The sequence below is a fragment of the Pygoscelis adeliae genome, unplaced genomic scaffold, assembly GCF_000699105.1.
Source record: "Pygoscelis adeliae isolate BGI_AS28 unplaced genomic scaffold, ASM69910v1 Scaffold78, whole genome shotgun sequence".
Lineage (NCBI taxonomy): Eukaryota > Metazoa > Chordata > Aves > Sphenisciformes > Spheniscidae > Pygoscelis > Pygoscelis adeliae.
This window is the reverse complement of record NW_008825409.1, coordinates 4,548,208-4,574,411: the sequence shown is the minus strand read 5'-3', so window position 1 is coordinate 4,574,411 and position 26,204 is coordinate 4,548,208.

Sequence of the window (26,204 nt, the reverse complement as noted above, 5' to 3'; positions counted from 1 at the left end):
CCCAAGAAAGACAAGTGATGCAAATGAAAACAATTGCTCACCACCAACTAACCAATGCCCAGCCAGTCCCTGAACAGCAGCCCCTCCAGCCAACCTTCCCCCTAGTTTATTGCTGAGCATGATGTCATATGGTATGGAATATCCTTTTGGTCAGTTGGGGTCAGCTGTCCCGGCTGTGTCTCCTCCCAGCATTTTGTGCACCCCCAGCCTACTCGATGGCGGGGTGGTATGAGGAGCAGAAAAGGCCTTGACTCTGTGTAAGCACTGCTCAGCAATAACTAAAACATCCCTGAATTATCAACACTGTTTCCAGCACAAATCCAAAACATAGCCCTATACTAGCTACTATGAAGAAAATTAACTCTACTCCAGCCAAAACCAGCACAATAGGAAGGACCACTCCTGCTCCGTGCATCCCATCTGCAAGTGGCAGTAGCAGCAAGCATGACTTCCCAGACCTCTAGAGTAACTGAAGGACAGTAACGTTATTTTTCAGCCTCCTTAGCAGTCTCCTATCCTGGACAGTTATCCACTTGCCTATGTCAAGAATCGGACTTCCTCTGTAATCTGCCTGCGATTTGAGTAATCTGCCTTTGGCTTGGCAAAGTATTTAAAATATGGAGCTAGTACTGAATGTCTGAGCAGTGTTTTCATGACTTTAAGGGACTAATCAGGTTGTTAAAGGTAAGCATGTGGCTTAATGCTTTGCTGGAGCAGGGCCATAACACTCAATAGACTGAAAAATAATTTAAAAATAAAATTAAAAAAAATTTAATCCATACAAAATGTGACTAAATTCATGCTAACACTAGAAATGGACCCAGACCAAAATGCTGCCTCTGAATACCTTTCAAAGGTTTTTGAAAGGGTGGATGCAAATTAAACAGGAAAGCACAGCAGTAGTTACAAACCCAAAAAGTTTGCATTTCCATAATCTTAAGCAGAAGGGGAGGTCAGCATAAACAGAATTGAGGAGAAGTCTTTGAATTAAGGATTTTAAACACACAGATGAACTCCTCATCCATGTGAGAGCAAGTCATGTAACACTTTTACAACTTCCAACCATTATTTTTTCCATGTTTGCAACTCCCACTTATATCCAGGTATTTCTTTTGGAGATACAAAATGGAGGAAAATGCATTTACATTACAAAGGAAAGTCTATTACATCTCCTTAACACTATATATGCTTTTCTTAGTAAAGAAGTAAATATTGTTTCAAGTAATTTTAAACCACGACATTCTGATATTGGTGAGCTTTGAACACCGAACAACTCCAACCTGGAAAACAAGTTTTCTGTGGAATTGAACTTCATTCCCTTTGGCATATGAGGCTGCCACACCTTCATCTGAGAAAAGGACTGTATTTTTTTCATTGTTGCCCTTTAGCAATATTTTTATGGTTAAAATTATATTTTTGAACTTTAATTCTCAGACAGGATATGTAATTTATTGCATGCAGCACATTGATCTCTGTGCTTCAAAAAGTTACTCGTAGCATAAGTATCCAGCATGACTTGATTTGATTCCAGAACAAAAAAGAGAAATCATTGCAATCCTGCCCTCCCTTCTTGCTGTCCTACTCAAATAACAATTTACAGTCAAGTCTTAATTATTACAGTCACTTAATTCCCCATAGGAATTAAATAATACAATGGAAAAAGGACGTTTAGAAGCAAAGTTATTTGTTTGAATTAGGCAGATATCTAGACCACTTAGGTTGGCTTTCCTAAATCTTATGCCAGCTGCCATTAGGAAACAAATGAAGAGAATAGGCCAAGCACTTAGCATAACTTAAAAAGCCAAATAAAATTGTAAGTGAAAAGGAAATGGAACTGCTATAAAACACATATTAAGGAAATGTACTTTGGCAGCCCCAAGGGCCAACTTTCCCCCAACAAGCACGCTCCCAGAAACCAAAAACAGAAACCACAGACAAAAAAAATAAGCAAAACCCAAGCCCACAACTTCCCACAGATGGCAAGTTAGCCATTATATTGAAATGTGCTGTTTCTACAAACTGCAGGCGCCACAGAATAAGAAGCCCATAAAATCACAGCAGCATAACATTTATGCAGTTTTACAATTATAAATAACCTTAGCAAGATTGTTTGTTTCATTCAGTGTTGTAGCAATTTAATCAGTCAATAGGAGAAAACTTACACAGATTTATTCTGACAAAGAAGACAGAGGACAATCCAGCTCTGATTGTCTAATAAAGATTTTTCAGAAAAATATGATGAGACTTCAAAAGTATTTTTATGATACCTTATACAACACAATTATTATTCAAGAAAAACTAAGAGAAGTACAAAAAGTTGTTTCCTCATATAGATATATTTTAAAGATGAATAAACTTTGAAAGATTAAGTAAAAGTAAGGGCACATTTATTAAGGTAGTTAAATATTCATTTGTGGTAAGCGTATTATATGCATGCACAAATACTGAAGAGATGAACAAAAGCCCTTAAAAAACCCTCATTATGTTGCAATCTTCGGGCAACAGTAGAAAATCTTCCATCCTATTCCATCTGCTTTTGAGCTTTCTCATCTAAGGTAAGAGACTTAGTCACTTTTGTAGACTGTTTTCAAGATGGCCTACCAAGAAATGACCCTGTACTATCATGTTCTGTCCTTGACAATTCCAAGTCAAGACCATTAGCCTCGACCTTCCCTAATCTAAAGAAAGCTAAGTAGCAATGCATTTCTACTTGGTATATTTTTATCACATTCAGTACAGGAATTTTATCTGTTTGCCCTAAATAGCCCTATGTGTAACCTTGTCTGGAGTGGATTTTTCCCCAAGAATGAAGATAGATTGGTAGGATGAGGATTTGGCATGACAGAAACTGAATGTGAGCACCAATAATTATCATTGAAAGGTGTTACTTCGATGACAGCTTTCCACTTTCAAGGAGGACAAATCAACTCTGTGACCAGCTGTTCCATTCTGAAACATGGCCCTCATATTTCCACTTGTATTTGGATGCTGGAGTATGTGAACTGAAAGCCAATCTCGGTTCTACCAAAGAAGACAGACATAGTTCCAAAAAGTCTTTTGGCAAAGAGGAACATAGGTGGAGATTTTCGACTTGATTGAAAAAAAATATTATTTTCTTGGTAAAAATGTTACTTTTTTTTTAAATTCTCCTCATATAGAACTAACAGTGGGACAGTGCCTCTATGGAACACCTCCTACATTCTTACTTTCCACCTTACTCAAAGGAAAACACTTTCTGGACACTTTATTTTAGCTCATATTAAATTTCTTGAATAATTAGAAACGGTGTCAACAACTTCCACTCTCTGTTCTGTTTGCAACACTGCAATCAAAACACTGATATTTTCACTGGAGTGTAGAATTACCACATGTACCCTTTGCCTATTTTCATAGTATACTTTTGAAAGGGAGGTAGTACATAGGTCAAAAGTTATGCTTTTGTTCCTTCTATGGGGTTTACCGTACCCATAATTGTGAGTTACAAAATTATATGTGAATGCACATTTCAGGAATTTCTGAGAGTACTTTTGAAAAAATGTGTGCGCCTTAGATGTTCATTTAATATATTTATACTAGGATTCACAGACAGAAATATGTGTTCAGTTTTTATATATTCCCAGCTGGGAGAAGAATATGCATAACTAATGCAAATAAATAGAAGAGGGCAAATTACCTGTGTGTATGTATTCTTTTAATTGTGGTTTTTTATTAGTAATATATAACTTTTTATTTGTGTGTCTAAACACATACATTGATAATAATAAATTTGAATAAAGCTCAAGAGGGGAAAAAGGGTTTTTCATAATAACTTTTCACAGGAACTGTGCTCCTCAGTTGTTTTGACCCAGATTCTCATGAGCATTTACGTAGGTAAACTTGCACTGAATTAAATTACTTCCATTTTAGTTGAAGCTTGATGTTTTAGATGCTTTTGAAAACACCCAGAAAGATCACCTCCACCTATACTGTTCACTTGAATTGACAGTAAATGTGGTATGCTTACATCTCATGCTCTTAGACCAGTTTGAAGCTGGCTCTATTTGTAATGCTACACACAAAAAACCCAAATCAATAGTGCCCTTTATATATATTTTTAAAGACACAGATTTTATGTAGATGTCCCACTAAAACCTACAGATGCTTTAACGAAAAAAAGGAATATGTTGGTTAGTAAACTTTCTGTACCCTTTCATAGCCATTTTTGACAGGCTGAATTATTCTCAATCAGAAGTGAGGAGACCTGTTTTAATTCTACTCAGGTTTCAGTTATTTGGTTTGGCTGGGAGGCCTTTACAGAACCTGAAAATGTTGAGTACCTCATGATTTTGCAGTGGATCGACAAATTTGTATTCCAGCAACAACATGGACAGCCAGTGAAGAGGAGTGAGAAGGAGAAATATGGAGTTTGATGCACCCACATTTTTCTACCCCTTATCACTGTTAATTCTAACTGGCTAATTAAAATCAAATCTGTAGATTTCTAAAGCAGAAAGTCACTGGAAGTGGGAGTCTAATTTTTTTAGGCTGCTTGTAGAAGTTCACCTTAATTTTTCCTTCTCTGGTCAGAATTGCTAGATAAAATAAAAATTCAGGATCACCAAGCTCAGTGTTTTTTCCATTTATAAATAGCCTTTTATGTCTTTTGGGTACTAACTTTATTAGGGCAGTTTCTACATATTTCCTGCTTCTTCTTACTAATGGATACAGATCTTATTTGTGGGAAAAAAAGATAAATGACTCTGGCCAAGGGCATTGGACTCTGGTCCTTAGCAGATTTCAGTCTGTTGCCCAGGTCTGGAAATTGATTATCTGAGCAGTGTGGAAAACATATCCAATTAATACAGTGCATCAAGTTTCACTGCAACAATAAGAGCCACTGCAAATTCACTAATCCACTTTGGAAACATCTTGTTAATGCAGGGGAAGTAACTACTTCTGTCATTATTTTCTATTAACATATTTGTTTTTTGTATAAAAAAGTATTAGCAACTTAAAATCTTCTGAAAAATGTCAGAAATGAAGGACAAGTATGTATTAATTTCCCTGACATGGAAACTGTGAGGATGTTTCATCCCTCCAGGGAAAAAAAAAAACCACAAAAACACATGCCAGAAAATCCTGTTAATTCATTGCTTGAGGTATGTGAATCACTCTGGGAAATCTGGACAAATAATTAAAAAAAAAAAAAAGAAACCTGCCTGTCAGTGTTTGGGGTAATACCTTTATGTGGCTCAGAAAGCTGATACTCTGTTTAGGCAGCGCTATATTTCAGGAGGTACTTTTTCCCAAATCTGTGTCTGTAATCAGACTTGTGGTATCAATCTGATACCAAGGATTGCTGTTCACACTGAGCAGCACTGTCATCTCCAGGTTGCCTCATCTGTCGAAAATCCTTGTTGATTCTGGTGGGAGTGCTGGAAGGATAGCCTAGTAGCACAATAACGTGATCTCTGCCTTGCCGTTTAGTCATTTACATTATGCTAAAGCTAGACATATCCAGATTCTTTCCAGCTCAATTTGGTGTTTTGTTCTGCATCTCTGTTTCTTAACTATGACACTCTATTTTGATAAAGACTAGCTGAGCTCCCTTAGTATTAACAAAAAAAATTATCATACTTGAGATATTATGGAAATATCAGCTACATAAATAAAAGGATTGAAAGATTAGAAGCTTAGTTACGTATTAACTATCTGCAATTATTTGTTTTCTAATTTTTTTCCTTTTTAACCTTTAATAATGAAAATGTTAAGAAAACTAGACAGTTCCTGCTCTGTGGGTAATCTCAGAATATTACTAGTAATATTTTAGTTGGGTATTTTATTGCAGGAAGGACTTTCTAAAACAATTAACACTTGTTCTAAGGTCTTTATCACCATATCTATTCTATTGCACTTTTACATTGAGAAACAAAATTGATTCTGGACTTCATCCAGTCTAATTTTCCAGTAAGTGGCAAACAGTATGTGTCTTTGAGCTCCAATGAAAAGTGTCTGAATAGGAAGCAATGCAAGTCATCACTAAGACAAACATTGCCAATGCTCTTCATATGTTCCAAGAGATAAGATGTTGCTGTTCTGCTTTCTGTTTTATAGACTATTGTTAGATTTTGAGTAAGAGGATGGTTTTTTTTTAGCATTTTCTTCTTTTTCTTCTTCTGAAAAACTTAGAGAAAGCTAAAATCTCTGCAGGTATTCTTGTATTTATAAGCTTCAACTTCATTGAACACTACAAATAAACTCCTGCATATTTGATTTCTATCAGTGCTAATGCCTATTAGTGCAATAGTTAGCCCATTACTCCCTCCTCCATTTTATTTATTTGTTTGTTTCTAAAAACCACACTGAAATGTGGTATAAAAAGCTTTACAACAAAAAGAATTTTTAAAAAATAATCCATTCCTAAAATCCATTCAAAAACAAAACATCAGGGGGGAAGGCGGGAGTTGATTTTCTAGTGCTAAACCTATTTAAACAATAAATTTTCATGGTAGTTTAGACAAAAGACAGTGGATCAGCTTCACTCTTTTCTGTTAGGAAGATTATATTCAATACTCACCATATCTGTAATTGACAAGGCGTTTTTGTGACAGTTGTTGGTCTCTGTACAAGGGTATCTTCCTACATAAAAAAAAGGAACAAATACAGTAGACTATAATAACTATCTTATGATATGTCACTGTATTTTACAGTTAAGCAGCTTTATAATGTGCACAAGATTTTTCTAATTTTGGCATTTAATTTCCATTAAAATAAAATGGGGAGTTAAGCACCTATGTGTTTGTAGTTTGGACAATCATGGCAATGTTACATGTTTCTTTGTACACTACACAAATTTTTAGTTTCTTAAGTTTCAAAGTAATTTCTCCCATGCTAAATTTAAGCACATACAGAAATGTTAGTATGTTTAAGCCCCAAGTAAGCTATCCGCTTTTCAAATGCTCTGAGGACTTTTTAGGTTAATTTAAGGAGGATGTAGGTATAATACACTTTGAGAAATACCTATGTCTCATCATTATTTCTTGTATCCCATTACTGTTCCAAACAGATTAAACTAGCATATAAATGATGATTACTTAAAAAAGAAAAAATATTTCTTTTTATATTTTTTTTAATCAAATCAGAACACAGGAGACTCTATCAACAGTGAAAGTGGAATGTGAAGATCTGAAAAGATGGATGCTCACACAAGCCCACATACAATTCGGCATAATTTAGCTGAAATGTGAGTGTTATTCACCAGCAAATGAGGTGTGCAGTGAGGTGAAAGTCATTGGTTCTGATTTAATGGATTTGCATATTCCAAAGTTAACAGCAGCTGCAGATGGATAAATGATTTTTAAGAGTAGCAATGGTATGAATCATTCTCAGGAAGCAGTATGCTTCAACTGGCCGTCTTTGGCATCTCGGTTCAAGATCCTAGCTTTATACCCAAGGCAGCATCATACAGTTGCCATTCCTTGACGTTGTAACAATGGGATCCTGGGTACCTGGTACTCTCCAAGTTAAATGTTTGTTGACTCCTTTTTCTGAAGAAAGGAAGAATTTGTTGGTGTTTTGACCAGTGTTACATCATCTGAAAATAAAATGTGTTTAGCTTGTTTATTAAGTGAGGGTGTCATACTTACTGTGTTTGGCTATCTTGATACCAGACCTTTGGGTGCTAACTGTTCTGAAGGGGATTTCAAATAGCTATGGTGCCAAAAAATAATTTCTTTAGTTAGTCACTGACACCTAGGTAAGTTTGAAAATTTACTATATAAAAAATCATGTCTAAACATGAGTTACCCTTAAAACCCTAATCTCATTCAGTAATATGCAAAAATTTTATTTTACCATTTTGTAATGTTTTCAGATAAATACATCTCAACTACTGTGAAAGGTGCTCTGAGGTGGCCTGTTTGACTTTGCATTGTGATACAGTTAGTGATGCACATCATCTTCTGTCTGTAGGTATGGTGGACAAAAGCCTACCACCCTCAAGCTCATCCTGCACTGTTGTTGCCACATCCTCTTGAAGATTGCTGCTTTATGGGTTTTGCTGGATGAGCTGCTCCTCTGATCGCTTTCTAATATATTTCAAACAAAAAGTGCCAGGTTAGCAAAGATCACCTTTGAGACTGTTTAAATTAGCCTGGCTTGTTTAGTCTGGAATGGAGCAATCTCTTGAAAATACTTGAAAGGACAGTATTTTTTGCGAAGCAGGCAGTTATAAACAACTGAGAAAGGGACAGGGATGATAGCCATTTATCTGATACAATTTCAGCTGGAAGTTGACATGTGTCTCCAGCTTCAGGTTGTACAGGATATATAAATAAGTTGGTCTGTTACTAAGGTTCTTGATTTCTCTGTCTTTGAGAGTTTTAGAAACTAATAGATGCAGGTAGCAAAGACAGATAGTCTTTGCTAGAGTAGAGAGTAGACTCCAAAATTTCATTAAATCAAAGGTGTGAAAGGTATCTGGACCTTGTATCCAAAATAGACACAGGAGAAAACTTGTGGGGGTACAGCTCCCGTCAGGACTGGATGAATAATGATTTCACAGAGGGTATTAGAAGCAAAGTGCTTGTATGGAATTTAATAGAGGATTTGCCATCAAAGAAAGCTCTTTCTCCAAACGCAGAAACTTTATGGATAAGGTGAGAATTGGCAAAAGTCAAGTTGAGATAGATATTGTAAACTAAAGCTAACAACCAAAGGTGCAGTAAAAAAGAGCAAGGAGTAGCAATCCAAATAGGACTCAAAACTAAATGAGTGATCCTTAGGCTTCAGTACAAATGAAGATGCTGAACACAGGGGCAAATGTGCAGTGACGGATGGGAAGGATGAAACTGCAATGTGGAAAAACTGTGGAAGCAGAACTCAGATAATTAACATTTCTGAAATCAGGGTAAATTTCATAATCATCACCTACGAATTTGGAAGAACTCTGGTACATGAAATCTGGTTTACAAATAGTTTAGGCCAGTCACACACAAAGAGGAAATGGTGCATGTTGTATTTCTATTTAAGAAAGAGTTGTGATGTATAAGTGGACGCAGAAGAAGTGTTAAAGGAAAACAGCTGATATATTTCAATAACTTTTGCAGGGCTATTAAATACAGGCATCCCCTGTGCATCAGGGAATTCCTGACTCACAAATCTTGAGAGGTTAGGATAACAACCTACAGAAGTATCACTGCTTCCATGTCCTAATTTTATGGTCTTTCTCAGACACCTGTTTTTGACAGCTGTCAGTGAGAAGGTCATGAGCTAGATAAGCTTTTGGTCAGACTCTCCACAAGTGTTCTTTTGTTCTGTTGGAAAGTAAGGAAAAGTCTTTATAAAAGCTACATTGGAACAGACTAATGACCTGTATTTCCCTGATGAGATATCAGATTTCCTAGTTACAAGATCTAATTCATCTGGATTTCATAGCTCTTCTAATATTGTAAAGTAAATGAGGATGTTAAGGAAAAAGTGAAAGGGAAGTGGCCATGGATAAGATTCAGATCACCTCATGCAGGAGCATCTCATGCATGGATAGAAGAGTTCATCAAGGATGGGTCTGGAAGGTAGTTTTATTTAATATGTCCACTGACAAGCTTGGCACATATATAGGACTAGGCCAGTGAAATTTGATGACAGTAAGGTAGGAAACTTTATTGCTACAGAGGAAGATTGGAATATTCTACAAGTAGTCTGACCCTGAGAACTGGAGTCACAGCTCTGGGAAGAAATGTAATAAATGCAGAAAGCAAGGTTGCTCACTTGAGAACTAACAAGAATTTATGCTCTGAATTGGGAGTTCATCAGTTGGAAATGACAGAGGCTAAAGATTTGGGTGCATCCATCAATCACTGGCAGCTGCAGAAGGCAACTGTGTTTTTTGGAGACCCTCAGTCGGGGAAATAATTCCACTAGAAACAGGGAAACGTTAGTGTCATCATGCAAGGCATTAGTAAGGCATTGCCTGGAAACACAATGTTCAGTTCTCATCACCCATGCTCAAGAGAGATGAGCACAAAATGAAGCAGACATGCAAAAAATGTCCTGAAATAATCAGAGGAATAGAGAAACTACTTCATAAGAGGAAGAAAAAAAAGAAGAATTGTTGTTTATTGTCACAGAAGGTGAATTGGAGAGGATATGATCACCCCCTCTGTACAGATACTGCACTGAAATAAATGTGAGGAGAGAGATCAATTAACACAAGAAAAATGTAAACTAAAAGCAAATCCTTTAAAAAGGAAATAATCCCTTATCATCAGTGATGCTAAATTCTAGATTAATTTTCCAACAAAAAAAAATGTAGGCAGCATAAGGTAGAACTCAATCTCTGATTAAAAATTTTAGGACTTTGTTACCTGTGATGTCAAGAGCCTTGAGTCAGTTGCTCAAGGAGTCTGATCCACAGTTGTGTTTCTATGTCAGCAGATATGTTGTGGCTGGAGTGGACAAACATTTGAAGTGAGATTAGAATGGGACGATATTAGCTCTCTGAAAACCTCAAATCCTTTCATAGCATCTGACTAAAGCTTTTCTGCTAATAACTGCCATTTCTTGGCTTAAATGGCTTAAATTGAACTGTTCCTTCCAATTTTCTTGAAAACATAGATAACTTCTTACTGAGTCTTGGGAAGAAAATGGACAGGAAAGCAGTGAGTGGCCCTTCTCTGCTGATTTGCAGCGAGAGAAGGCTAGAGAGCAAGCAGCTAACTTGCACCAGCAATGTATTTTTGTTCACGCTTCAATACTACAGTAAATTTCAAGGGAAGAATGTGCAGCCCTGCTCCCACAAGAGTTGTGAAATGACACAGACATGATCCTGAGAGCTCATTACATATTTTCGTAGGATGAGCAAGTACATAAAGAAACTGTGGATAATTCACGAGCAGAAACAATGTGCATAAACTTGTTGAATAAATTATTTCCTAGAAATAGGTCCTACTCATATAAACACAGTGCAATAAAGTATCTTTTAACTGAGGAATAAGTACTGTATACTACCAGTGATTTCAGTACTAAATTCTCTCTTTATCTCAAACTCCCAAGGTTGTGCAATTAAAAAGGGGCAGACCCAGCTGAAATGCAACATTAATACCCACAGCATTTTAATAAACTACAAATCCATTTTATTGTATGAATCAGATCTTTACGCAAGGACTTCTAATTATTGTTTATTCCAGGGAGCTATGAAGAATGACAGTATTGCTACCTATTGATGAGGCTTTAACGGAATAATTCAGTACAGCATCATTAGTGAATAGATTTAAATTCAGAAGTATTCTATGTTGCCTCAGTTGTTTGCTATTAAGGTTAACAGTAAACATGAGACAGAAAGCAAGTTTTTGACTCAAGAAAGATAACTTGTAACTACCATCAGACCTTTACAACAATTGACTGACTGATATTGACTGAAGCCCTTTATTTATCCAAAGTACAGGTGCAAGTTTCTTCGTCCCAGTCACAAGGGCTGTATATTTGTACAAGTGAATGTTCTCTGGAACAGTACTGCCTTTGATGCTCTCCTATACCATTGCGTAGGGGATCCAGCATTTTAGATCATAATGCTAGCTAATCCTTTCAAGGAAGTTTTAGAAATGCTGAAAAGTTGGATGAATAACTACTACATTTTCCATAATTGTCAAGATTCCTAATTTTCTGTTGAAAATAAGAGGAAAAGAGGACCTATGTAGGACCTGATTCCTTTGAGCCCATGTGACTGAAGAACTTAGATATCTAAGTTCATTTTAAAATTATAGACAAATGACATGTTCATAGTCTAGGGGAGCTGAGAGGGGGCTTTTTTTTTGTTTGTTTAAATTCCAAATAAATTAACGGTATTTCTAGCAGGAAAGGGTTCCAGGCTTTGTTTCCAGTCCCATTCTTAGTAGTATTTCTGGATTTTCATTACTGAAGAATTAATGCATAAGACATTCAAAGACCAGGGACCAGAGCTTAGGTCTGTCCCTATTTCATCTATACCATCCAGGCACAAACCTACAGACCTCCTGTACTATTTTCTTTTGGGCTCTTTGTATGTGAACATTCAAAGGTAATAGCTGAAATCAACTGCAGATGGAAATTTCAGTATAATCAGTGGTGGAGCTGTACAAGAAGCCTCTGCTCCTAACTTGGAAACCTGGGCAAAGTAAAGTGTCTTTGGTCACTTACATGCATTTAAAAATCTGACATATAGAAGACCGAGCTGCTTTAAAGTCACCAGAGCTGACATTCCAAAGACATTTTAGCATATTTGAGAATGTTAACTCCTAGTCTTAAAATGTCACTAAGGTTTGAGCCTCTAGGGATCTCAGCTTTGCTGCTGTTGGTAAGTTTGAATGAAAATTAGCAATACAAACAGTGAAGACTCCAGATATAGGAAGGTAGATCAGCCTCTCTTTGACCTCTCTGAAGCTACTGACAAAAGACCTTATTCTTTTCTCTTGAAATCAATGCATTTTTTTGGCATTGATTGCAGTGGGAACATGATTGAGCCCAAAGGTGTTAATTAGTGCTTATTGGGATAATGATTTTGATGTGGACACAAAAGCAGCTCTTCAGTGCTTTGCAATGTTAATGAATCTGAAAAGCAAGGAGAGTGCAATAGGAATAAACCTCAAATAATGCCACTCAGAATGAGACTGTCTCTGCTGTGAATAGATTCTTTTCATTTTATTTTTTCTTCTGATTTGTGACAACTGTATTCTGAACTTTGTTTAACTGTGCTGGCAAAAGGCCACAGTATACGCATCCTTTTTAAAGACAGCTGCAATATCTTCTCTCCTGAGAAGTGATGACAAAGAACATTATGCCACATGAATTTGACAGTTTATGATGATAACTCACTTGGGCTTCCTTAAGTACAGTGGGAAACCCTAACATCTGTAGTATCAAGTCCCAGTTATCAACTGAAACTCCAGTTTTAACACCAGGCTATAGAAACTGTGGCAATACAGAAACATCTTTAATTTGGATTTTAGTGCCAGTGCCTTTCAGTGCTTAGCCAGATCTCTGTGTGTTGTGTTTAACTTGCAATCTCACTTCAGCTGCTTCATGAGACCCTATTCCACTCCTCAATATCTTCTAGCCCTTTTTTTGGCCAGGATCAAACTGGCACAAAATAAATAAAACAGTAACGGAGGAGCAAACTGAAGCTTATGTGCGCATGTAATTTAACATAGTGATTAATATTGCTGTGACACAGGGTAGTATATAGGTATCTGATAAAACACTGGGAGCCGCATGGGTCTTCTCTTAGTCCTGTATAAGAGAAAGCATCATGAAGCAGCATGAAGTCCATATTTCACATGGTAGCAGGATAACAACACACCAGGTGGAGGCTGTGGAAGGGTTTTCTCCTTAAAATCCCATTATGGATAAAGTATGAAGGGGGCAAATGCAAACTAACGGAGAAACGGAAACTCATCAGTAATTATGCGGTTAGTATTTTTACCTGAGGAGTGCTGAAAGTACCCATAGAAAACTTCTGAGAGGAGGTGAGAGAGTCTGTATCAATTCCTGTCAGTGTTCAGGGACCAGATCAGGTGTGGAGCACGTGGGGCAACCCCACTGAGACAGTGGCTTTCTGCATGCCTACAGGGAGCTGAAATTGGTGTATCTGTTCTAGCCATTGACACCATGGGAAAACCCAGGTATTTTTTATTTACTGTCAGCTTTCACAGTTGTATTTTTAACAGTAGGACCTCATGCTCTTGAAATGATATACAGGACTGCATTCAGGCCTCAGTTATACCTTTGTAACCCCACTGAATTCAAGTAGTAACTCAGGAGAGAGTCTAGACCAATATGGTTTTATCAAATGCAATCTCACTGAGAGCTCTATTTATAAATGGATTTTTTAGTTAGTAAAGTGAAATAAATGTCCAGTAAATGTCTCAGAAAGCTATTCCCTTTGAAGAATAAAATAAACATTTATAATAGAGTAAACAAACAGCACTAGCAAGAAAAACAGCAGGTAATATCAGAGATGTGCCAAAGAAGATAAACCCCTCTATTTGGTCTTAATATTTTTAAAACAGTCTATGTCAGTCAATGTGTCTTAATGTGCTGTTGTGTTATCTCAACAACTTTGGTACTGTATCGCTACTACTACTACTACTCTTTTGCCCTCAGGAATTTGCTTATACAAAATATAACTGAACTGAATATAATAGAGCTGAACCAGAATTAGCAAGTCTCCATCCATTTTAGAAATATTGAAGCTGTGATGTTAACCAGGCCTCCAGCTTTTTCCCTTTACATTACAGTGATAAGAGCTGTTCCTGGAAGCCTTAGTTGATGTAACATTAAAAAGTATATGCTTTTTAGCTGTCTACATTAGTAATGGCATTATTTTTAGTGTATTTATATTATCTAAAAGTATTTCTCTCAAGGGTAAGAATAGGTCATGATTTAATTCCTACTATTTACTCCTTTTATTATTTCAGTGACCAGTATCAAAATCCATGATGGAGCAGGTTCTAGGCAAACAAATGCTATCAGGAAGACTGTCCTGTGCTGCTTAATTTTTTTTTCAGAATCGCGTAGCTTCCTTGAATGCTGTGTAGTGGCTTTTACTTTCTTGGTGGCTTGTTCTCCCACTGAAGACTGAAAGATTAAGAAATGCACCTCCTATTAGTATTACTGGAAGGTGTGTGCTTAAATCTTCCTAGGAATCAATGCAGGAAAAAAACCTATCTAATTAAAGCTAATCTATGTTGCTAGAATACCAGCACTCCAAATATTAATTAAGTTTTGAGGCTCAGGAACAACGTGCCACTCATCAAGAAAAACATCCAGTTTAATACTGGAGGAGCCTAGGTTGCAAAGGTCCTATTGATGTCAGTGGAATGCAGGGCCCAGCCTTCTGGAAAATGCTTAAAGCCTTCCAGTAGAAGTCCCTAAATTAAGGGACTAATCTCTCTGATAAGGAAAGAGTCAAGGGTGCATTTGTTTGGTAAAAGCTAGATCCAGACTCTTGTCCAAAATTTGAATATTCTCATAAACACCGCATACAAATAATATTAAGAATAAATCTGAGTACTTTCCTGGTGTGAAAAGAACAAAGTGTAAAGAGCCAGATAGATAACAGATAGAGCTTCGTAAATAATATTGCAGACACAGTAACAAAAGGAAGCCCTGTGAGTCCTGAAAAGCAACACAGTCTGGTTCAATAGCAAATTCTAAGGGTATTGTTGTAACAGGGTACTGATGGACTGGAGCCTCTCAGCCAGTTATAAACACAGTGCCTAAAAGGTGCTGTGAGTCAAAAAGTCCTCTTGTTCTCTCATGTTGGGCAACCACATGTGAATTAGCCCAAATCGTTTGACCTGGCTATGTTGCTTGCAGAATTCTGCAAGAATGATACGCCACATTCGCCCGCTTCTTCTCCTGAGCCCTGATGCCTGCTGCAGAGGGTAGAGCAGGACACACATACTCTCCAGGCAACAAAAACCTACCTCAGACCAGAATATTCATCTCTTATGGCTATTGTTCACATGAAAAGTCCTAATTAATTCAGCTGAGCTACGTATGTGAATAACTGTTTTTGAGTTGTCAGTGAAGGCTAAACAATTTAGACTTTAATTCACCACATGTCTGATCAATAGCCACCAGCATACCTGGATGATATGGCTAATTAAACAAGTTACTTTTGCTAGCATAAACAGTCTGTATGGAAAAAAATGCAGTGTGTTAGGGCTGGAATACTGCAGACAGTTTGTCAGGAATTTTGGTTTTCTTTCAGTCTGCTAAGAAAATTTTTCTCTGAGCTCCCAGTCTAGTCTTCCTCCCTTCCTCCCTTCCTCCCTTCCTCCCTTCCTCCCTCCCTTCCTCCCTTCCTCCTTCCCTTCCTCCCTTCCTCCCTTCCCTCTCCTTTCTTTCTCTCCTTTCTGTACATGTAGAAACTGTTTACAAAGAAGAAACACCAGGATGTCTAGGTATTTTCTTCAGAAAGTCTAACTGTACTGATGGTTTTGATTACATGGCCTTTTAGACATATACTTTTGTATTTCTTATTTTCCGTGTTAAGTTATGCTTTTACTAAGTACCAAGCTCACTTAAATTAAGGTAAATGGATCTTTTGAATATTAAATGCATGTTTTAGCAACACATTAGACACTGCCTGTGTATTTGGTGCTGTTAATTAGATTCTGTCAGTAAAGCAAAGAGAAAAGCCATCTACTGAATTTACTTCATCACCAGTTCACAAGTTCATAATCTGACATGACCATTCAGTGAAGTGCTCTGCCCATCTATAAATGAATGTAATCTTAACCTGATATAACAGAGGTACCACCATGCCTGAGGGTAACAGAACAACCATTTCACACCTTTCTGTTCTTTTTAGTTTTCCCACTTGCATTTATTTTGAAGAAAATTATTTCACCAATCTCAGGTCAGCATAAGGATATGTGGTTTCTTTCTTACTAATGAAGTAATCACAAATTTGTTTACATCATGTTTTACACTGTTATAATGGCAAATCTGGGCTTTCTGATTAATTTTATTGTGTATCAATTTATATTTAATAAAAAAGAGTTCAACCTATTTTTTTCATAAAGCTTGTGTGAGATTAATAAAAGTAACCTTAAATTATATGTTTATTTATAAAGTGGAAAAGATAACTTCTAAATAAAATTGTGACATTGACAAGCTCGTGCCTCAAAAAGGTGATAAAAATTTGAATTTGTACTAAGATAGATGTTTAAGATAGATCCAATAAATGACTTTCTAGTACTACCTTTTTGTCTTCCTTGATTAAAAAGGGGGAGTTCAAGTTACCTGAAAGAGGTTCAAGAACATACATTTAAGACATCTAAGTTGTGCTAGATGAAACCTACTTAAATGTTTGATATATTTCTTTCTGAGATAGTATAGTTAAAATCCTTCCGTCTCTTTGTCTTGGCTTCTGTAACAAAACTGTTTTGAATTCTAAGTCTCTCTTAGGGGCTGAGGTTCCTTCTGTTTGCTTTACTAAGTAAAAATGCCAGTTGTCTGAGCCAGATTTACTCTGTGAAGCATAGATGGAAAGGAACCATTTGGTTCCTCAGTTCCACCTGCTGCTACTGCTGGCAGCCTGGGCATATAATCCATTTCCCAAACTGATCAAGCTTAAAACTAGTTCATTTTTTTCCCCACACTATTCCTGTTGGGAAGCTACTCCAACATGTTGTTTTTCTGATGGCTGAAACCTCCTAATTTCCATCACAAATGCTTTCATGGGCGCTTTATTCCTGTTGGTCATTTTGCTAACATTATCTTTTGCACAAATAGCAGGTTAGTCTTAACACGGTTCATCCTCTTGCTTTTAGTCTGTAGCATAAGACCTTGCATTTTGCCTTCTTGAAATCCAATCTGTTTTTCTGAGGACATTACTTGTCATAATCCTTGTCTTCCTCTATGCTATTCCAGTCTGTTTTATCCAGCTCTTCAACAGATTTGACTCTCCTTTTCACAGGTCATTAAACAGAAGCTAACTAAATTCAGAAATGTATCCACTTTGTTACACTTTCTTTACTATCAGCAATATCCTAACCCTAATTCATCTTCAGGAAGAGGAGTAGAGTAGATGACCACCTGGAGTTTTTGGTGAACAGCCAGGAGATTCTGTGGTGGAGGTGCTCCATCAGTTTTCCATTCAAAAAAACATAGACAAGAAACATTCCTTCTTCCCCAAAGCTCAACCCTTTTAGAATTATTCATTTAATGAACAGTAGATTATCCCAGCTGGGGATCACTTGTGGTAAATGGGAGAAATCTAGGTGGCAGAACCAGATTCAGAAGAGTTTTGCTGAGGATTGTCAGGAAAGGCACAAAGCTTTTAAAGATTTGGCTAGGTCATCCATCTTTACATACTAAAGGGACTGTACAGTTCCCACATATCTGGTCAGTATGACCATGAGTGTTTTCCTTATCAAGATACTGGGGAAATATTTTGTCTTTGGATTGCCCCTTCACATCTTCAAAACAATTACAGGATTTAAGGCAGGGTCTGCACACAGTGTATGCTAGATCAATGCTTTCTATTGATACCATATGTCAATTACAACTGACCCTTGATTCCTATGCTGTTTCATACTCTTGTGATGTATTGAAGGAGTCAGTCTTACATACGTGATTTCCTAAACTGAACACAGCCTTGGATGATACTTGAATAAGGAGTTAGCAGTGGTATAATAGAAGTACAAGTTGCCATTTGCTTTGGAAAAGGGATGCAGAGAAAACATGCTCTCAAGGCTTGCTAGAAGACCATAGGGGAGAAAGTGAAAGAAAAAGTGGGGAGCACCCTGACAGATCTATGACTTATGGATGTTTCGCATGCTTTTGCAGAGCTCATAAGGAAGAAAAGATAAAAGGGGCTAAGCCTGCCAGTTTGGGCTGTGTTCTTGGTAATAAGGTAAAGACAATCAATTTAAATACAATATTGTATGATCATATGGTCACCTCAGATTTTGTTTTATTTGTGGCCATTCTGTTGTCAGAAGAACACTATTTTCTGCCAAACTGGCACTAAATTTCATGGCCATATGGAAGGTGATGTAATTTCACCTTTGCCAAATGTTTTGCAGAAATTTAAGATTGATTTAGCTTGGAATTTGGGGATTTGGGGGATTGCTTGTTTGTTTGTTTAGGAGGGGTGCTTTTTGGCTTCAGCCTCAGCATTTGAACAGCATGGGCAGAAACTGAAATCAAGATGGTAGCATCTATTCCATCGAGAAAAGATGGCAAGCACTTTGACTATCTCTGTTCATTGATTAGGATTCTGAAAGGCTGATTGGGAAAACTGTTGATGTGTTAATGAGACTGTTAGCTACTGTGAATTTTTTGAGATGAAGACTTGTTCTAGCTTAAAAGTTGATGATTCATATTTTGAGCATGGAAGCAAAAGATAGAGTCGGCACACTGGATCTGAATAATGTGGGTACCATCTCTTACGCGACTATTTCAGCTTTACCTTTTTTTTTTTTTTTTTTTTAGTGTTGTGGTAAATCAGAAGACACCTTAAAAAGTTTCTAAACCAGCATTTTATGGCAAATAAATGGATGTCCAGTTTTAACTCATTTTTGCAAAGCCTAAGCACATCTTTTCTCTTCTTTACAAACATTTAGGTTCTACTAGATGATAATCCACTGAAACTAATTCCTGTTCACACCTATGTTGAAACTGATGATGTGCTGACAAATGACTTGTGTAAGTTTGCTTTTGTGTCTCTAACCCTGCAAAAGCACCTTGTTGGAGCTTAGATTTTGTAAATAATGTGGAAGCCACTATAAATTTTCATCTAACAAATGCCTTTTTTTCCCCAAATTAAATATTTTTCTGTTCCACGTCAGGACAATAAGAGGTACAGAGCCAAGGTTGTTTGAAAAGATGCAAAAAGACAATCCTAGATAAATACTAGGTAATAGGATAACTGATATTTCAAAACAGAGGATAGAGATTTCACCCTTTCTCCTCTCCTTTTAATTTTGTTCTACAGATGGCAAAATTGCCCAAGAAATGTCACTGCACAAATAGAAGAGAAAAGGCCAAAACTGTGAGTAATTTTTTAAAAGTATTGTTTGGTATTTGCCAAGGAGGGCATAAGTTAAGGTGAATGGTTCAAACAATCTGTGATTAAAGACCAGCCCTACAATTGGAATAAGAGAAAAGAAAAAGAAAGAGAAAAGAAGAGAAAAGAAGAGAAAAGAAGAGAAAAGAAGAGAAAAGAGAAAAAAAAAAAAAAAAAAGAAAAGAAAAGAAAAGAAAAGAAAAGAAAAGAAAAGAAAAGAAAAGAAAAGAAAAGAAAAGAAAAGAAAAGAAAAGAAAAGAAAAAAAAAAAAAGATGTTTTTAACAGATCCCTAGGTAGTCTGGAATGGCACAATCATTGGATTAAATTCAGAGAGTGAGACTGGCTACAGTTTTGAAAGTTGGAACAGAGTGAAAGAAGTGAAGTGAAAAATAAGTGGTGTAATTCTTGCTTAGCTTTTCTGCATAAAAAGAAGATTCTTCTGTGTTCAAGATGGCCTAGCTCATAACACTGAGTGCACAAAGCAGTCACAGGAATTACAACTGAGTTACAGTTCAGAGCAGTAAACAACTGAATGACTGAAAGATGAGAAATGCTCAGACTCTGAGAAACCTTTGCTAGCTGCTGTGTGGGATTAGAGAATTTTAATTACATCTCTATCGGACAACGCTTTTGAGACTCATCATTATTCAACAGTGTCGGCAAAGTCCAATCAGATTTGGAAAGGGTAAAGCTTCCAACATGAAAATTCTTGCCTGTATGTTAAATTTGGAAGTCAGTGATGTGAACAATATGGTGTGTGCCAAATAAGGATTGACAGAAGTGCATCAGCATTAGGAAATGCATACTGTTGAAAGAGACAGTGGTAGAAGGAACAAAGAATTCATTTTCTTCAGAGAAATGCTGTTCTCACCGTCCTATGACAATTCTGTGTACAATATTTTGCTTGTTATTATTTGGGTGGATAATTTTTTTTCAGGAAGGCATATGATGTAGAGTTATCTGTGTACTTGAAGAGGTGGAGAGAGGAAAAAAAATGTCTCATGACAGAAATATCAACTGGCTGATGTTAGAAACCAACATGCGGAAATAACAGGTGTTAAACACAGACCTATTATTAACTTAACATTTCATAGTAGCTTTGTGATTAATTTTGGTCACCAAAACAGTGGACTATATTCATGGACCAAGTGAAACATTTTAAAAAGTGTCACCTGTGTTGTTAAATCAAGTCAGTACTTGGGAAACCATGGCAAGTATCTGGTAAATGCTGGGAATAATAGCTAAATACCACAAAGCAAAATGCATATTGCATATTATTGGTGCTCATTTGTGTAAAAAAAATGGAAATAGCTAAAAACTAAGCTGAGAAAGTCTGAATGAATGTCAAAGAGATGAAAGATTTCATTTTGACCATTTGGTCTACATCAAATGGGCCTACTGAGCTCATTACAAGATAAAGAATGAGCTCCTTTTATCACATACTGAAATTCTGACCTTAAAGTAACCTCTGAAAGCAGTATTCTCCTTTGCCCATAGGGGAAAAAAAAAAAAAAATTAAAGGATATGTTAGGCTTAGTGTGGCCAGACATCTTTACCACCACATGATACATTTTTAAGATCTCTCTGAGAGTCTCATATTTTTGCATTTTAATTTATATTGATTGATGTAGAAGTACTTCAGTGTTTGATAATGTAAATGTTTCAGAGTTTGTAAAAGAGTTATTCTTTTGAAGGGTCTGAGAACCATCTATCGTTCACATGATAACATAAGGAAAAATGTGGGCAAGACAGAGCCATAAACTCCTAGAGATACTGCAGAAGATTAGTCATTAACATGTATTACAAAGGCATTTTCATTGAAACACCAAAATAGAGTCATGGTCTGGATACAGAAGGGCCAGTTAACTGTTTTCCCTGTTTGTTTTATTTTAGATTTTGCCTTTCTCTTTGTATAGACCCTGTTCTTCCTGCCCAGCACACAAGATATTTAAAGTGATGTCTTTTTCAGTTTTTTAGTCAGAACATTCTCTTTTCTACAAATTAGAACCAGAGCTGTTACATCATTACTATTAACAATATTCAGGTTAAAGAAATATTCTAAACAGTATGACTAAAGTTTACTCAGACGAGTTATTTCCCTATGAATCTGTTTGCTGCTGCATACCTGTTTCACCACTAAAGATCATCGTAGGAATGAATTATTTTAATATGCGTGAAACTGTCAAAATAGTGACATTAGGATAACATTTACAAGTGATTTCTGCCTCTTTAAGTGCCTGTCAATCGCCATTCTACTAATTGCTGACCATTCTATAACGGGAATTTACAAATTATGCAATGCCCTCATTCCTCTGCTTGTCATAATTCTGATCTTATCACCATAGCTAACATTTTAGCTTTTTAAACTATGAAATAGGAATACCCAGAAATAACATGGACTACTTACTATCTAGTAACAATAAATATGTGCATCTCTATTTGATCTTGTATTAGAATTGTGTCCCTGAGATTGCACACATGCCTAAAATTCAATGTGTACAAAAGTGTTTGTTGTACTGACATCTAAGGTAGGAAAATTTCTGATAGTAAAATTAGCCACCTGTTAATGAATTCATATAATGAAAACCCCTGTACAGGAAGATGATTTATTCCTGCAGTAAAGAGAGCTGTGCTGTTCCTAAAACTAAACTGAATACAGTTAAATAATTTGAATGGCAGCTGCTAAGTAATTTAGAATTTGATCCATAATGTTAAGCAGTTTTTGAAGTTACTTTTAGTAAAACATCAGGTACAATTAAAAGTCAAGGCATGTCCATCTTCCCTGACTGATGAGAGCCATTTGAACAGAAAAAAGACCTTAGTGCAGCTGTTGCAGAAGGTATTATGTTGTACACAGAATTATTTTGAGATTAACTGCCAGAATAGTGGTGGTGTCATAGCAGAGTTTTTAATCTGAAAAATACTAACATTGTTCTAATTGGAAAATATCTAATCTTTCCAAACTTCTCCAGTTTGCAGTGAAGCTTCTCAGGTCTGTTTGTGAAATGTAATAGAAGTGTAGAGGAAGCACTCAATGTGGAAAATCATTTTGGCTGCAGCAGCCAGAGGTATTTCTGCATCTAGTGAAGAATATAGGTATCCTGTAAGATTTTATAGAAAAGGCCACAGCATATAGGCCTTTAAAAATATCACTAGATGCCTATCTTCATATCAAGGCCACTGAACACCTTTATAAATCTGGACCTATTTCTTTATCTAGAAATAAAGACTGAGTAGTATTAAAGATTGAGTACTAAAGCCTCCTTATAAAAAAAAAAGGAATCTCAGTGATGCTTCTTGTAAATATTTTAACTTCAGATAGATAAGAAGTACATTTTTTTAAATTTACTTAATCTCTGCATTAACTTCAATCTCCAGAAGGCATTTTCAGACTTTGCCACATACAATTTTCAGTAAAATATGATCACTTCTTCCAGCATGTCTCCTTAGGCTGTATGGTCTCATCTAAACTAGAGATGAGCATAGCAACAGTCTAGGGGCAGGTGGCAAAAGGGTATTCTGTCCATACAAGATATCATATTTCAATCACAAAAGCATCGACTGCACAGATCACCGTGCCCATACAACACCGTCTGTGTGGTGTTAACTTGTCCTTTCATGTTTGGCAGAATTTTCTAGTGCAGATGCATAATGGCTGTGGTTTATAGCATCTGTTTTCTCCCATTCTTGATTTAGTTATGCGTCTGAGGCAGAGAGGGTATAAGGTTTTCAAATACTGTAATCTTCCACTAGATACTGCCAGTGAGAGTACTATGACAACCCTCCAATACAAGATTTAGCTATGCTTTACTATTCTTAAATTGCTACTTATTTTTGACAGTAAAGTTTTAAATCAGTGTGGTTTTTATAGTGAGGCACTGTGCTGCAAGCGTACAAAATAAGTCTCACCTTATGAGGTGCAGTTTCTTTTACCAGGTGTCAAACGTCATCAGCTTACATTTTAAGTAGTTATCTCTGTATCTGTGAGGCCAAAGAAATACAATAGGTGGGTTTTCTTTGTTTGTGGGGTTTTTTTTTTCCCCCCAAGGTGCTGAGCACATACATCTTCCCTTTTCAGTTTCATTCAAATTCTGCATGTTTTTCACCTCTTAAAACATTCAAATGGATTTGAGTGTCTTTGGCCATCAGAAGTAGCAGCACACAGAAGGAGGGTAAGTGTAGATCCCAATGGTTTTCCCTGTTCACTTAGCATGGATGATGGATGATGTGAAACCCAGAAGGAATTCCCCTAGCCATAATGGAACAGCAATAAAAGGAGGGGCTTCAAAATGTCCAAAAGGCCCACTGGAACATCCTTCAGCAGTGCCCCTCAGCAGTCAGACAGACCTAATATTGCAAATCATTACTCTGGGTATAATAATATATATTCATGTTCCAAATTAATACATAAAAACTTTAATACTACAGTTACATTTTAAAGCAAAAAATCTGTCCCTGTTTCTTTAGTGTTAAACTCACCTTTCCAAAGTTCCTCTGGGTCCTAAAAGTGAGTCCTTTGTTATACCTTAAGCAGAATTTAGGGAGGTTAGGTCAGCATTCTGAGGTCTCCACTGGGAGGAAAGTGACAGTAGGCTTGGCGTTTCTTTCTCCTCTTTTCTGAGAGTCACATGGTGTTGATCCTGATGTAGATGACATCTTCTTCCTCAGCCTTGGGTCTGCTTTGGTTGATTTTTATACATTCTGTTAACTTGGTCTGCCTACATGCTATTTCTCTTCACTGGTTTCCAATTATTCAGTTTATTTATTCTCTTTGTTACCTCTAAAAACATTTGTTTACCTGAACAATTCCAAGTTGTACTTCTGGAGTGATCTTTGACCATTGTGACTTGTGTTTCCAGTACAGGACCTTTAGTATCACCATCTGTACTTTTAGTATCACCATCTGTACTTAGTATCAAGAGTCTGTACTCTTCCACACCACATTTTGTTCTAGAGTCGTTCAATGTACACAGAGTAAACACTTGTTATTCCTATAAATTAAAGCTAAACTAAAATAAATTTAGACATTAGTTATCTGATTGCTCGATAAATTGTTATCACAGCTGAACAAGAGAAGCCTAGACAAGTCTAGAGACCCTGCACTTGTCAGACCAACAAAAAACTTGTGGTCTTTAAGAAATAATAACAAAATATATTTTACTGGGCTACAGTTTGCCTGCTTCAGCTGTTTCTGGACCTTGTCATATTCTCTAAGGCTTTACACCAGAGTTTCAACCTTCCTTTTCATGTTGGGAGCAAATCATACTGGGAAGTGAAGCAGCTTTAGCAGGAGATCTGGGTGGTACCACATACTGTATTTTTAGGACACTTGTTTATTCAGAAGACCTGGAATCAAAGGTAGGCAAACCATCATCTGTACTAATTGCATTTGAAAAAAATGGGAGAATTCCAGCATAGTATCATCAACTTCTATAGCCAAAACCATAATCCATACCCACACAGACGAATGTGCATGTGTGATTCTGTTATGTGTCCAGAACTTGTTGGTGCAGTCACAGCCTTCATGGTTAGAAGCTGTCCTGACGGCAATTACACAGTAATGAAAAGTGCATGTTATTCTCAGGCGCGTGGTGGGGTACAGTGACTTTCTGTTTGGATTGAACCATAATTGATGGGTAGAGTATAAACATCTTCTCAGTGTTTTCCAGTCACTTACTTGCTATCTTTCTTTCCAGCAGTGCAGCCCTAATGAGTCCTACAGTTAAAACACCTAAAGATCACTAGTCATTTTGCACAGAATGTAGGTGCTGCATCTGAGGGCGTGAATCCCAAAAAGAAGCAAGGCATTGTGAAACTGACCCTAAGTTTCCCATGGGAATCTAGCTCTATAGAAACAGTTTTCTGCAAAAGACCTATACAATGTAATAAGGATTAAACAAATCTTATTAGCAATTCAAAGTTAGAAGGTAGAGGTAGAGGTAGCATCTTTTATTAGACCATCCACTAAAACTTGGAAAAACATACAAGCTTTCAGAAGCTTTTCTGAAGCTGTTATTTTATACTACTTATTCTAGAAACCCACAGGAGGTCACCTAAGGCAGATATCATGGTGAGATTCTGTTATAGACCACCCAACCAGGATGAAGAGGCAGGTGAAATATTCTATAAGCAGCTAGGAGAAGTCTCATGATTGCTAGCCCTTGATTTTGTGGGAGGCTTCAACTTACCAGATGTCTGCTGGAAATACAATGCAGCAGAGAGGAAACAGTCCAGGAGGTTCCTGGAGTGTGTGGAAGACAACTTCCTGACACAGCTGGTAGTGAGCCAACTAGGGAAGGCGACCTGCTGGACCTGTTGTTTGTGAACAGAGAAGAACTTGTGGGTGATGTGACGGTTGGAGGCCATCTTAGGCATAGCGATCACGAAACAATAGCATTTTCGATTCTTATATAAGGAAGGAAGGGAGTCAGCAGAACTGCTACCTTGGATTTCTGGAGGGCAGACTTTGGCCTGTTTAGGAGCCTGATTGACAGAGTCCCTTGGGAGGCAGTCCTGAAGGGCAAAGGAGTCCAGGAAGGCTGGACATTCTTCAAGAAGGAAATCTTAAAGGCACAGGAGCAGGCCATCCCTGTGTGCCAAAAGATGAGCCAGCAGGGAAGAAGACTGGCCTGGCTGAACAGAGAGCTTTGGCTGGAACTCAGGAAAAAA